This window comes from Euphorbia lathyris, chromosome 5, assembly GCF_963576675.1.
Source record: "Euphorbia lathyris chromosome 5, ddEupLath1.1, whole genome shotgun sequence".
NCBI lineage: Eukaryota > Viridiplantae > Streptophyta > Magnoliopsida > Malpighiales > Euphorbiaceae > Euphorbia > Euphorbia lathyris.
In genome coordinates, this window is record NC_088914.1 from 8,144,286 (window position 1) to 8,158,523 (window position 14,238).

Here is a 14,238-nt window from a genome sequence, read left to right on the forward strand (position 1 = left end):
AGTGTCTCACTTTGTGCAAGAAGAGGACGAGTCATTGGCGGAAGCTTGGGAGAGGTATAAAGAGATGTTAAGGAGGGTACCAAACTATGGCATTCCGATGTGGATGCAGGTACAAAACTCTTACAATGGGGTCACCAACACGTACAAAATCCAGATTGAATCCACTACAAACGGTAACCCGGAGGATCTTGAACCGCAAGCCCTATATGACCTCATGAGAGAATGGTAAGCACAAGTTAGAACTGGCATTCAGTTAGGAGTGATGGCAAAAGGATTCCAGAATCTGACACAGTCTCCAAGTTGACAACACAAGTGGAACAACTTGCTAAGCAAATTAGCAAAATGAATGTATCATCCATTCATAGTGAACCACCATTCTCTGACGAATGTGATTTCTGTGGAGGGCCCCACTTCAATATCAACTGTCCAGGACTGAAACAAAGGAAGTCTAACCAAGAACAATGTGATTATGCTGCCTATAATCAAAGAAATCCACCCAACCCCTATTCAAATACATACAATCCTGCCACCAGGAATCATCCGAACTTTGGGTGGACTCAACAGCAAGGCCACCAGGAGCAGCCTAGATACCAACAGCAGCAAGGAGGACAATACCAGAGGCAGCCTCAGCAACCTTACAAACAGCCTGTTCAGGCCAAAGAGGAGATTGAACCAGACTTGAAGACCATGATGATGCAGTTTATGAAACAGACCCAGGCGTCCATAAAATTTTTGGAAACCCAGGTACACCAAATGGCAGCATCATCTTCATCAAAAGGAAAAGGGGTTATTCCAAGCAACACTGAGCCTAATCCAAAAGGAGATGTCATAGCCATCACACTAAGGTCAGGTAAAGAAACCTCTAACCTTATGATATCTAACAAGAGTGTTGATACTGCAGGTACCTCTAAAAGGGCTAAAAGTGTGGATGAACATATTGTTCAGGACAAGGAAAGACCAGTTTCTACAGACCAAGGGTCTGATCTGAGCCAGGAGGAACATGGGAAGAAATACTATCCACCTCCTCCCTATGTGCCACCCGTGCCTTACCCAGCCAGATTAATGAACAAAAAGTTAGAAGAACAGAATTCTAAAGTGTTGGACACATTAAGGAAATTGCATATCAATATTCCATTTGTGGAAGCTCTTGCTCAGATGCCAACCTATGCAAATTTTTTGAAAGACATTCTATCAAACAAGAAGAAATTGGAGAACATCTCCATGATCCATGTAGTTTGAGAAAACTCAATAGCGTATTATTGGAACAATAGGTATTTATATACAAAGTGGTATAGATGCTAATAGGTCCCTGAACTAATATGCTAATAGGTCCCTAAACTAATATCTATATACAATTACATACATTACACTCCCCCTCAAGCTGGAGCATAGATATTTGACATGCCCAGCTTGTTACAAATGTAATTTACCCGTACCCCATTTAAGGCTTTGGTAAAAATGTCTCCAAGCTATTCATTGGTGCCAATGTAGGTTGTAGCAATGATGTTTTCTTCTAGCTTTTCACGAACAAAGTGACAATCTATTTCAATGTGCTTCGTACGTTCATAGAACACAGGATTGGAAGCAATATGAAGAGCTGCTTGAATATCACACCATAATTTTGCCAGAGTGGTGACGTCGAACCCAAGTTCGGAGAGGAGATGGTGAATCCACATAATCTCACACATTGATTGAGACATCGCTCGATATTCAGATTCTGCACTGGAACGAGAAACAACATGTTGCTTCTTACTCTTCCAAGAAATTAAATTACCTCCAACAAAAACACAACAACCGGTAGTGGATCTCCTATCATCTTTGTCTCTTGCCCAATCTGCATTGGAGAAACACTCAATCTGGGTATGACCATAATTCTTGTAAAGTAAGCCCCGGCCAGGAGTTCCCTTTAAGTAGCATAAGATCTGTTCCAGTGCAGTCCAGTGATCAACAGTGGGAGATGACATAAACTGGCTAACAATACTGACAGAATAGGCAATATCCGGTCTAGTCACTGTAAGATAGTTTAACTTTCCAACCAAACGCCTATATCTTCTAGGGTCTTCAATGGGCTCTCCTTCTGATGTGAGATGCGCATTCAGTGTCATAGGTGCACTGTATGGCTTAGCTCCAGATTTTCCAGTTTTGGACAACAAATCAAGAACATATTTTCTTTGAGATAGGAAAATTCCTTTCTTACTCCTTGACACCTCAATTCCTAAGAAGTACTTCAAAGCTCCTAGATCCTTGGTATGAAACTGGCCATGGAGAAATGATTTCAAAGACGAGATTCCTGACATGTCACTGCCTATAATAACAATATCGTCTACATAGACGACCAAAAGAATGATACCTGAAGCAGAATGTTTATAAAAGACAAAGTGATCACACTTACACTTCTTCATCCCAAAAATCTCAATTGCTTGAATAAACTTTCCAAACCATGCTCGAGGACTTTGTTTCAACCCATATAGAGATTTGCGGAGACGACAAACTTTGCCATACTCCCCCTGAGCAACAAACCCTGGTGATTGCTCCATGTAAACTTCTTCTTGAAGGTCCCCATGTAGGAAAGCATTTTTTTATATCTAACTGATGCAAGGGCCAATTAGAGTGGGCAGCTAGGGAGATAAAAAGACGAATAGAGCCCATTTTAGCCACTAGAGAAAAGGTGTCAGAATAATCAACCCCATAAGTCTGAGCAAAGCCTTTTGCAACAAGACGAGCCTTTAGTCGAGCAATAGAACCATCAGAGTTTCTTTCACAACGAACATCCAACGATATCCAACGGGTTTCTTACCAACAGGTAAATTTACCAAGTCCCAAGTACCATTAGCATCCAAAGCATTCATTTCATCAATCATAGCGTGGTGCCAGCCCGGATGGGATAACACCTCAGATACAGATTTACGAGTAGTAGAGTCAAGGGAAGCAACAAAAGACTGTGAAGGAGAAGATAAGCGCTCATAGGAAACAAAAGCAGAAATAGGATGGGAGCAAGATCTTTTACCTTTACGAAGGGCAATGGGAAGTTCATTAGTGGTTTGGCTTGACTTAGGAGCAGGATCTGAAGGCGGAGGAGAAATTAGTACTGGATCAGAATCAGGAGGTCTCTCACGTCGTGAATATACCTGAGTAATTGGTAGCTTAGAGGGACAGCCATCCGAGACCTGGTGAACTTAATAGACCAGCTCATTATCAACATCAGTATCACCTGTGGAGATATCAGATGACATGGGAAAGAACGGAAGATGTTCCATAAACGTGACATCAGAAGACACAAGATATTTATCAAGAGAAGGAGAAAAACAACGATACCCTTTTTTTAAGACGAGAGTATCCAAGGAAGAAACATTTAAGGGCTTTGGGGTCAAGTTTAGTGACTTGTGGACAAACATCCCGAACAAAGCAAGTACACCCAAAAATACGAGGTGACACAGGAAACATAGATTTATGAGGAAAGAGAGTACCATACGGAGTCTCGTCTTATAACACAGAAGAAGGCATACGATTGATCAGAAAACATGCTGTAGAGTCAGCATCAGCCCAAAAATGTTTAGGAACACGTGTTTGAAACAGAAGAGCTCTAGTAGTTTCAAGAAGATGACGATTCTTGCGTTCAGCAACACCATTTTGGGATGGTTTATCAACACATGAAGATTGATGAAGGATACCATTCTGGATCATGAAAGACTGAAATTGTCCAGAAAATGATTCTTTAGCATTGTCACTTCGGAGTATATGAGCAGAAACATTAAATTCTGTTTTAATCTCAGCACAAAAAGTAGTAAAATGAGTAAATAATTCAGAACGACTTTTCATTAAATATAACCAAGTTCGAGAATAATCATCCATAAAAGTAACAAAATATCTGAAACCAGGTTTTGACACAATGGAACAAGGACCCCAAACATCAGAATGAACTAATTCAAATGGAAAACTTGACCTTTTATTAACTCGGGGAGGAGAAAACAAACGGTGATGTTTAGCAAACTGACACGACTCACAATCTAAACTAGACAAATCCTGAAACTGAGGACATAATTTCTTCAATAGTGGTAGAGAAGGATGTCCCAACTGACAATGTTCATCAAAAGGTGTGGATACACTAGAGAGGGCAACCGGTCTTCTAACAGTTGTATCCAAGATGTAGAGACCGCCATATTCCCGTCCACTACCAATAATCTGCTTCGTCATTAGATCCTGAAATAAGCAATGATCAGGGGAAAATGAGATAGAACAATTAAGTAAACGAGTAAGCTAACTCACAGAAATTAGATTGAATGTAAATCTAGGCACATTAAGAACAGAGGAGAGGGAAAGAGAAGAAGTTGGGTTAATAGTGCCAGAACCAATAACAGAGGAATGTGTACCATCAGCTATATCAACATGTGAAGGAAAAGTTTTATTATGGGAGGTGAACAATTCAGAATTACTTGTCACATGGTCTGTTGCACCAGAATCAATGACCCACTTTGAAGACGAAGAAATGAGGCACTTATTAGAATTACCTGAATCAGCAATACTAGTGATAGGTGAAGTAGAATGCTGAGGAGCTAATGATTTTTGATATTTAGCATATTCATCTATAGTAAGGGTGTAGGTCGGGCCAGAGGATGTAGCATCACTAGCGATAATGTGAGCAGACCGGTGCCTGTGCTGCCCCTTTGCCTTAAGTTTGGGACAAGTACGCGTGGTATGACCCTGCTCATGACAGTAATAGCACTCAAAGACTATGTTCCCTTCAGTTGGATATCTGGTATCCCGAGTACCACCCTTAGTCGGACCCTTATAAGAGCAGTCAGATGAAGGCTTGTGCCTGACTAGTGCACTGGAAGCAGGAACAACAGGAGTGGGTGACAAAACCAGCCCACTTTGCAAAACACGGCTAAGAGCTTCCTCAGCATCAGGAATGGCGGCACTAGAGAGAATCTGAGAAGTAACACCCTCAAAATCAAAACCAAGTCCACACAGATAGCGAAGAACAAACATTTGTTCTCGTTGAGCTTGCGACACTCTTATATCAGTACTCAAAGGCAGCAATTCATTCAACTGCTAAAAAATTTCCCTCAACTGCATATAGTAATCCTGAGCAGATTAACCCTGACAATCAGTAGTATAGAAGGACTTATACGTATCGTATAAGCGAGACAAATTATCCTTCCCAGCATACATATTTTGCAGATAGTCCATAAGTTGTTTGAGATACTCACAATGACGAACCAAACCAACAATAGACGCATCAATAGAGTTCTTAATACCCAAAAACAAACATGCATCATCTTCCATCCAATCCTCATCATCTGTCTTAGGATCATCAGTTAAATGATGGGTCTTCTTGATGCTACACAAATAAATCTTAATTGTTTTAGACCGGTCTAAATAGTTGGAACCCGTCAATTTATGATCAGTAATCTTAGGAGAAACTGTCATAATGCTACTAACCACATTTTTACTAGATTCAACTCTCTTATCCTTGTCCTGAGTCATTTTAGCAAAGAAGAAACACAACCCAACATGTTTCAACAAAAAAGAAACACAAACAGGGACCAACCTTCACAAGGTGCGAAAACAAAAGTCGCCGAAACACAAAATAAACTGGACAGGGAGGCCGATCGGAGGAAGACGAAGCCAACGGTGTTGGTCGAAGTCGAATCGGTGGCCGGAGGTGGCCGGATGCGCCATCACGCACTGGTGCATGGAGGAGGGTCACTGGAATCAGGTGGCGCGTGCGGTGCACTTGCCGGTCGGAATGTCGCCGGACTGCCGTGAAAAGGCCGATCTGAGGATGGGTAGACGGCTGGGCCGGGCGGTGAGACTAGGTGATGGCCGGAAAAATGGAAATCGGAAGAAGGTGGAACCCTAAACCAGTTTGCACATTAGGGCAAACACAAAAGAAAAACACTGCACATTAGGGCAGGCTCTGATATCATGTAGTTTGAGAAAACTCAATAGTGTATTATTGGAACAATAGGTATTTATATACAAAGTGGTATAAATGCTAATAGGTCCCTGAACTAATATGCTAATAGGTCCCTAAACTAATATCTATATACAATTACATACATTACAATCTAATTGAATAGAGACTGTTCTTCAATATTGCAGAACAAGCAGTAGCTTCCCAAGAAGCTAAAAGACCCAGGAAGTTTTTCTATTCCTTGTTCTATTGGCAAATTGAGTATTGAAAATGCATTATATGACCTAGGGGCTAGCATCAATCTTATGCCATATTCTGTTTATGTCAAGTTAGGGCTAGAACCCTAACCCACTAGGATGTCTATCCAATTGGCCGATAGATCTGTATGTTACCCTAAAGGAATTGTGGAAGATGTGCTAGTTAAGCTAGGGAAGTTCATATTGCCTATGGATTTCATTATTATGGATATTGATGAAGACTTGCATGTTCCCATCATTTTGGGTAGACCATTTTTAGCAACTGGTAGAGCTTTAATAGATGTTGGAGAAGGGCAATTATTTTTTAGAATAAATGGTGAGGAGATAATTTTCAAAATGAATGAAGACATGAGGCGTGCTCACACTAACGATGATACCTGTTATTTCTTGGACGAGTTCCGCACTTTATCTGTTTCGCAGGAGCAGGATCAAGACACATTAGAAGCACTGTTGGGAGAAGAGGTAAACCTCTGTGAAGGAATAAGCTGTTCCATTGAAATAGAAACCTCACCACTTCCCCCGGACACTACTGAACCCACATATAAAGAACCACCAGATATACCCACTGTTCAGATATCCAGGCCAGTGCTGAAACCACTACCATCCCACCTTGAGTATGAATTCCTTGAACCACCACATGGTAGCCTGGTCATTATCTCTTCTAAACTAACACCTGACCAGGAAGCTCAACTACTGGCAGTTTTGATGCAAAACAAAGATGCAATTGCCTGAAAGATGGACAATATCAAAAGGATAAGCCCAGCAGTGTGTGTTCATCGAATCCTTATGGAAAAGGACCACAAACCATGTGTCCAACCACAAAGAAGGCTGAAGCCGCATATGAAAAAGGTAGTCAGAAAAGAAGTGATCAATCTGTTAGATGTCGGGATTATCTATCCCATCTCGGATAGTATATGGACAAGTCTGGTGCATGTTGTTCCGAAGAAGGGAGGGACTACGGTTTGTTCTGAATGAGAAAAATGAATTAGTGCCTACACGAACTATAACATGATGGAGGGTATGCATCGATTACCGTAAACTAAATGAGGCCACAAGAAAATACCATTTTCCCCTACCATTCATAAATCAAATGCTTGAGAGGTTGGCGGGATATGCATTTTACTGCTTCCTCGACGGGTATTCCGGGTACAACCAAATCCCAATTCACTCGGAGGATCAGGAGAAAACAACCTTTACCTGCCCATATCGAACCTACACCTATCGGAGGATGCCTTTTGGTTTGCGCAATGCTCCAGCAACATTTCAGAGATGCATGATGTCAATTTTCCACGACATGGTGGAGAGAACAGTCGAGATCTTCATGGATGATTTTTCAGTCTATGGGAACTCATTTGGAGACTGTTTGAAAAATCTGGAGGCTATTCTGGTTCGTTGCAAGGAGACTAACCTTGTGCTAAATTGGGAAAAATGCCACTTTATGGTCACTAGAGGTATTGTGCTTGGTCACCAAATCTCAGAGAAAGGAATGGAAGTTGACAAGGCAAAAGTTGAGGTCATCGAGAAACTGGTTATTCCCAGCAATGTGAAAGATGTGAGAAACTTCCTCGGCCATACTGGGTTCTACATGAGATTCATTAAGGATTTCTCTAAGATTGCCTTGCCATTATCTGCATTATTGCACAAGGATGTAGAGTTCAAATTCGGAACAGACTGTGTGAAGGCCTTCGAAATCCTTAAAGGAAGATTGATCAACTCACCAATACTTGCTACACCGGATTGGGATTTACCATTTAAGATGATGGGTGACGCCAGTGATACATGTGTTGGAGTTTTTCTTGGCCAACGGATTGAGAAAAAGTTCAGACCAATTTACTATGCAAGTAAAACTCTAAATAAAGCACAACAGAACTACACCACAACTGAAAAAGAGCTCTTGTCTGTTGTGTATGCCTTTGATAAGTTCAGACCATACTTGGTCTTGTCAAAGGTAGTAGTTCACATGGATCATGCAGCCTTGAGGTACCTGTTTGCCAAGAAGGATGCGAAACCAAGGCTAATAAGATGGCTGTTGTTGCTCTAAGAGTTTGACTTGGAAATCAAAGACAAGAAAGGGACGGAGAATGTAGCTGCTGACCACTTATCAAGAATCTCTGTTGAACAACCACAGGAACAACCAGAAATCTTGGAGACCTTCCCAAATGAACGGTTGTATTCTCTTAACCTTACCCCTTGGTTTGCTGACATAGCTAACTATCTTGCTAGCTCCATTAAGCCAATTTAATTTTTCCACCAATCAGAAGAAGAAGTTCTTCTCGGAAATCAAATACTACTTTTAGGAAGAACCTTATCTTTTCAGGTTATGCGCGGACCAAATCATATGGATGTGTGTAACTCAGGAAGAGGGGCATGCTATTCTGAGTCATTTCCACGACAGAGAAGCTGGATGGCATTATTGAGCGATTTCCGCAAGTGCACGGTTTCACTTGTAGTAATAAAAAGATATCGAACCCACAGGGAACGCTTTTTAACGAAAACTTATATTAATACGATTTAAATACGTCTTAAGGTTTATTTAATAGATAATCGTTATTTGAAATAGTTTTTGAGATTGATTTAATAAGAATTAGGTTAGAATATATGAAAAATGTTAGAAATCAATTTTGTTTTGAATATGAATTACAAAACAGAAACGTTTAGTGTTTAAAATAAGAGATTAATTATGTTCGTTTGCATTAAGCAAAGAAAACAACTTTAAACTTTGTATAAATTATAAATGTGTAATAACGTAAACTCCTTCAATTAAAAGGCTTTGAACCGCAGATAATCCTCCTACGGCTGAGTTAGATTGCTACCTTAATCAAATTAATACTTATTTCCGATAAATCGACTTAACGATCATATCGTCATTAAGAATGAATTTGCCTAAGTGTTCAACAAAGTTTCCTTGTAAAGATATTGAATTTAACTACGTTTTAATGAAAACACCAGAACTCACTTCAGGTCATTTACAGAAGTGCTACATAAAAATATATTGAATTGCATGAACTTTATTAGATGAAGTATGAATTTGATACAAGTTTATAGAGAATAAAAACATGGAAGCATTCAAAACGACGTGAGAGTTTCAGGTCATCAATCCTTTCCTCAAACCTCGTTAAAGTTTGTTAGGCTCCGGGGTTGAATCCGCTACTTAATCTTCTCGCTAAATCTTCGGAATAGAGATGGTTCGTCTATTACCAAAATGTAAACTAGTTTGAACAAATCTTAATCTAAATCTAACTGCTACTGTGTTTGTAATTAATTGAAGAACAACTTGTGTACGGCAAGATTGCTTTCACAAAAATGAAATCTAATCTCTGACTCCTTTCTGAGTCAGAGTTTCTGCATAACTTCTGCACTAATCTTATAAATCTAACTCTCTCTCAACTCTGAAATCAATACTTTATTTATAGATGTTGAAGACTCGTGTTTGAAAGGTCATGTCCGTTGTGAAGAGTCGTATCCGCTGCGAAGAGACATTTCTATCCATCCGAACGAACGCGTTTTTTGGAATTTAAACATGTGAATTTAGTGCTGCAAAGGCTGCTAATCTTACCGAGATTAGGGAGCAATTGTTATCCTTCGGAACGAAAGGGAGGGAGACCGGATTTTAGCGTGTCGCGACCGAGATTAGGGAATGTCGGTCGTGACACGGGATTTATTTCCCGGATCCGCCTTCGTTCTCGTCCTTCGTATTGGTGCGCTGAATTCCTCGTCTTTTTGGCACGTAACTTAGGGTTTTTTTCCTTCGTTTTTGATCTGTTTGCGTTCCTATTTGGATTTTACCAAATATTTAGGTACCTTTCATGAAAGAAACATATTCAGACGTAAAAGTACTCTAAATAGATATAAACAACACAAATTCGTAGTAAAACTGATGTAAATAAAGATGATATTTTGGGCTTAACAAATCTCCACACTTAATCTTTTGCTAGTCCTGAGCAAAATTTCATTGAATTTATCCTTTAACTAATCTCTTTATGAAAATAAAACATATATCTTTATATTCCTTTTTAAATTAGTTAAGCCGAAAAGATTAACTTCTCATGGCAAATTTATACGCAAAATATCAAACTAACTAGTATAAAGGCGATATATCATTTGTCTTATATTTCCCATTTTTAAATTGAAGTACTCGGGACGATATAAGCACACATGTTATTGAGTCTTTCGTCTCAAGGCATTTCAAAGCACAAAATTTCCTTTCCCAAACCTAAACCATTATATGATTTATATTAAATGAATTAAATACTTAGGTTAATTTATTTGCTTAGTTACGCCCGAGATAAGGGTGGTCTTGATCGTAACTTTATATGCATTTTATTTGTGTTCGCTTAAGAGGTACCGACCATGCCATGGGTGGACGCAATCGTTACTTTAAACTTTAAACACGCTTAATTTTTGCTTGTGTTCCTTCCATACCTCGATTGTGATAAGGGTGGTCTTAATCGTGGCCAAAAGTACCGTTTACTTAATTTTTCTTCCCTTTCATACTTCGATTGTGATAAGGTTGGTCTCAATCGTGGCCAAAAGTTAAGAATATGACTAATTGATTTAATTAACACGAATTATAAAATTAAAATTGTAAATTGGGAAAAAGAAAAATAGCACATTCATCCTATATTGACTTAAAATTCAACATGTATTATCGCTAAAGTTTCCTTAAAAACTTCAATTGGTGTTAATGTAGACGAAAATCAAACCGAGCTAAAAATTGTTAGTTCAATTTAATGCCTATAAACCTAATTGAAAATTAAAAATAAGATTTATTTTATCATGAATTGCATGATATAAAATAGAGATTAAAAATAAAGAATTTATTTACTTAAATACATTTACTCGAGGCGATTTTACTTAAAATCGTATCGGAGATTTGTAAAAAATTTAAAAAATATTGCCCGTATAGAAATATTATTTCTATTGATAATGATAACCTAAAAATAATCATAAGTTAAAAATATTTTTTAAATATATGAAATTGTAAAGTTAATAAAAATAATGTTTATAAAATAATATTATTCTTGGAAAATAATATTGCATATTGAAAATGTTGCTTAAAAATTTATTAACATGTATTTATGTTAATATGGATGTCATTTATTCTTATTCGTTGCATTCATTCATACTAAAAATAAAACGATATATGCAATATCTCCTCCCACACTTAATTTGGATCATGTCCTCATTGGTGCAAAAATGGATAAAACACGAAAAATTGTACGAAAATAAATCAGACGAATTAAGAAAGAAAAATTGTGAAAGTAAATCATCCAACATAATATAATAAAATTGAAATTGTACCAAACGTAATAATAAAAGCATTGTACCAAACTTAAGTAAAAACAACACAAAAAGATAAATGAATGGAGAAAAGATAAGATAAAACCTATTCATGTGAAGGTGAACCCGGTGGAGATGGTGTGGTCACGACGCCTTGACGACGAAAGACTGATAACAACCGGCGTCAAGTTGACATGTGCTCTCTCCTCAATGTATTAATATTGGTATCCACTGTGGTGATTCTAGAACTCATCTCTTGGTTGCATTAAATCTAACCACAAATTCATTTGACGGTTGTGTGCATTCATGTGGTTCAAAATTTGTTGCAAATTAACGTAATCATGAACATTGTGCTCATCACCAACATGCCCTTGTGCTTGTGTTCGTCACCATCAACTTCTTCTTCACCCTCTTTGGTACCTAACCCATGAGAACTAGAAGCTCCGCCACCCGTGCGAACATTTAGGTGTGTAATACGTGTCTTATAAGAGACAAATACGGGGGGGAGGCACGGTGTAAATTTTCGAATAGCATGCCAATGCTAACAACTTGAAGACCTTTGAAAATACAATCAAGCACAAACAAATCCCTAACTTGAATTTTAGAACTCTCAACTCTTCCAAACAAGGAGAAAGATAAAAACTTATGAAAGTAAAATACACAATTATCCCTAATCCACTTGCTAGATGTATTTTTGGGATAAAAAGTATCATGGGTAGACAAAGAATGCCAAACCGTATGTGTATCAAAGTTGCTAGTAGGAAAACCAAACGTCTCACCCATTGCTTCATAGACAATTGCATATCTAATCCCATTATTTCGAAAAGAAATAAGTTTTATTCTTCTTATCATACTTCAAAGTGCGGCATAATCTTGAATCGAAAAATAATTATGAGTAACTAATCGAAAACTGCTCCAAAATACCCGTAGCACCCAAAACAAAAACCCGTAATCAAATGACCAAAGGAACTTGCTTAGTTGTTGAAACAGAAGCATGGACTTAATCGACTACGAAACCCTTGAAGATGTAATCCAAAATGAACAAATAAATCCTGACTTGGAACCCTTAACCTTTTTAACATAGGATAAAAATTTATAGAAATAGAAATTACTATTATCCTTAATGAACTTGCTAGAAATGTGTTTGGAATTAAATTATCTAATCTAGGCAAATATGTCCAAACCGGATTGGTTTGAAAATTGATGGGTGATAAGTGCATAATTCAACAATAAATAACCCCGCTTTGTGCTTTATAATTGTCATGTTTTGTTATTTTTGCGGGTTTTATTGCTTGTTTTTGGTATTTTCATCTCTACAGGCCAATGATGACTAAAGGGAGATAAATTGGGCTTAATTTGGGCCGAGATGATGTAGGGTCGTGATCTGGAGCTGATTGGGCAAATATTGGTCTGAGTGAGAGATAGTCTTGCACAAGACTAAGGCAGTTACGGGCTGACAGTTTCCTACTTCAAATAGGATTGCTTTCCTAATCCGGATTGGAAGATTTGAGAACAAGATTTTCAGCTAGAGCACGAATATGTAGGAGACAAATGAGGAGGCAATTAATTTCAAATTTGAAAGGAGATTCTAAAGCGAATTGAAGGGATTTAGTTTCCTATTTTGAGGAGTCGTAATAGACTTGAGAACGACAGATTTTCCAAGTCGAGGATATATCAGTTTTTTACATTTTATTTTCCAGCAGAAAAACATATACGTTCATGGTTATTGATAACTAACTTTTTAATTTCAGTTAAGGGATAGTTCAAGGGATTCTTCTCCGTTATCGTGAGATCGTTGTATTTCACTTTTCTCCATTTATTAAGTCGTTTATTGTTCATTGTGTTCAGGGAATTATCCTCAATTGATTATTTATTCCATGAATGATTACTGTAGGTTGTTTGTCGAATTGAATAATCATTAAGCTGATTCGGTTTATTAGAGTTTCACCTAAGACAACTGAACTAAGTAGCTATTGACTGTTTGAACCAAGCTAGTTTCGTGTTTGGAAGAACGGATCCAAGTTTGACAAACCTAAGTTCGTATTCCGTGTGACATTAACACGAATCAAGCTAGGTTTATCTAAGTCAAATGAACAGATAAGTTAGTTTATAATCGCCGACGCTGAGAGACGATTAACTAAGATCAGGTTCTTCTATTTCTTAAGCTGTCAGTAAATTAAATCTTAGGCGATGAGATAGGATTGTCTATTGATTAGAAACAAGCTATTTGTCGTGCTTAGCTAGTTCATTATTAAGGAAGAACATTCAAACTGACCCGGCAGAAACATGGGAATATAACTTTATCTGTCAATGATCGTTAACGAATGAATCATCCTGCGATTCCCCTTAACTGAACTTTTCCAAATATTATTCACAAACCATCTTCAATTTCTGTTCTGTTTTTTTTGCCATATCTTTTACTTGCTACCTTTAATTTAATAAGCTTCACAATTTCAAACACCCATTTAATTATTTTGTTAGGTCATTAGAAGTTTTAAATCAATATTATTCCCTTGGGTTCGACCTCTACTTGCTCTATTACAAATTATTCGTTTAGTGAAAGTTGGGATTATTTTTGGTGGATTCGGCACTCATCAAATTTTGGCGCCATTGCCGGGGATTAAAGCTGCTGCCCAGCCATCTAAAATACGTATATTTGGGCAGCGAGAACACTCTTCCAGTCATCATCTCCAACAAACTAGAGTCAAATGAAGAGGAGCGGCTGGTTGAAGTTTTGAAAGAGTACAAGGAGGCTATAAGGTGGACCATAGCGGATATTAAAGG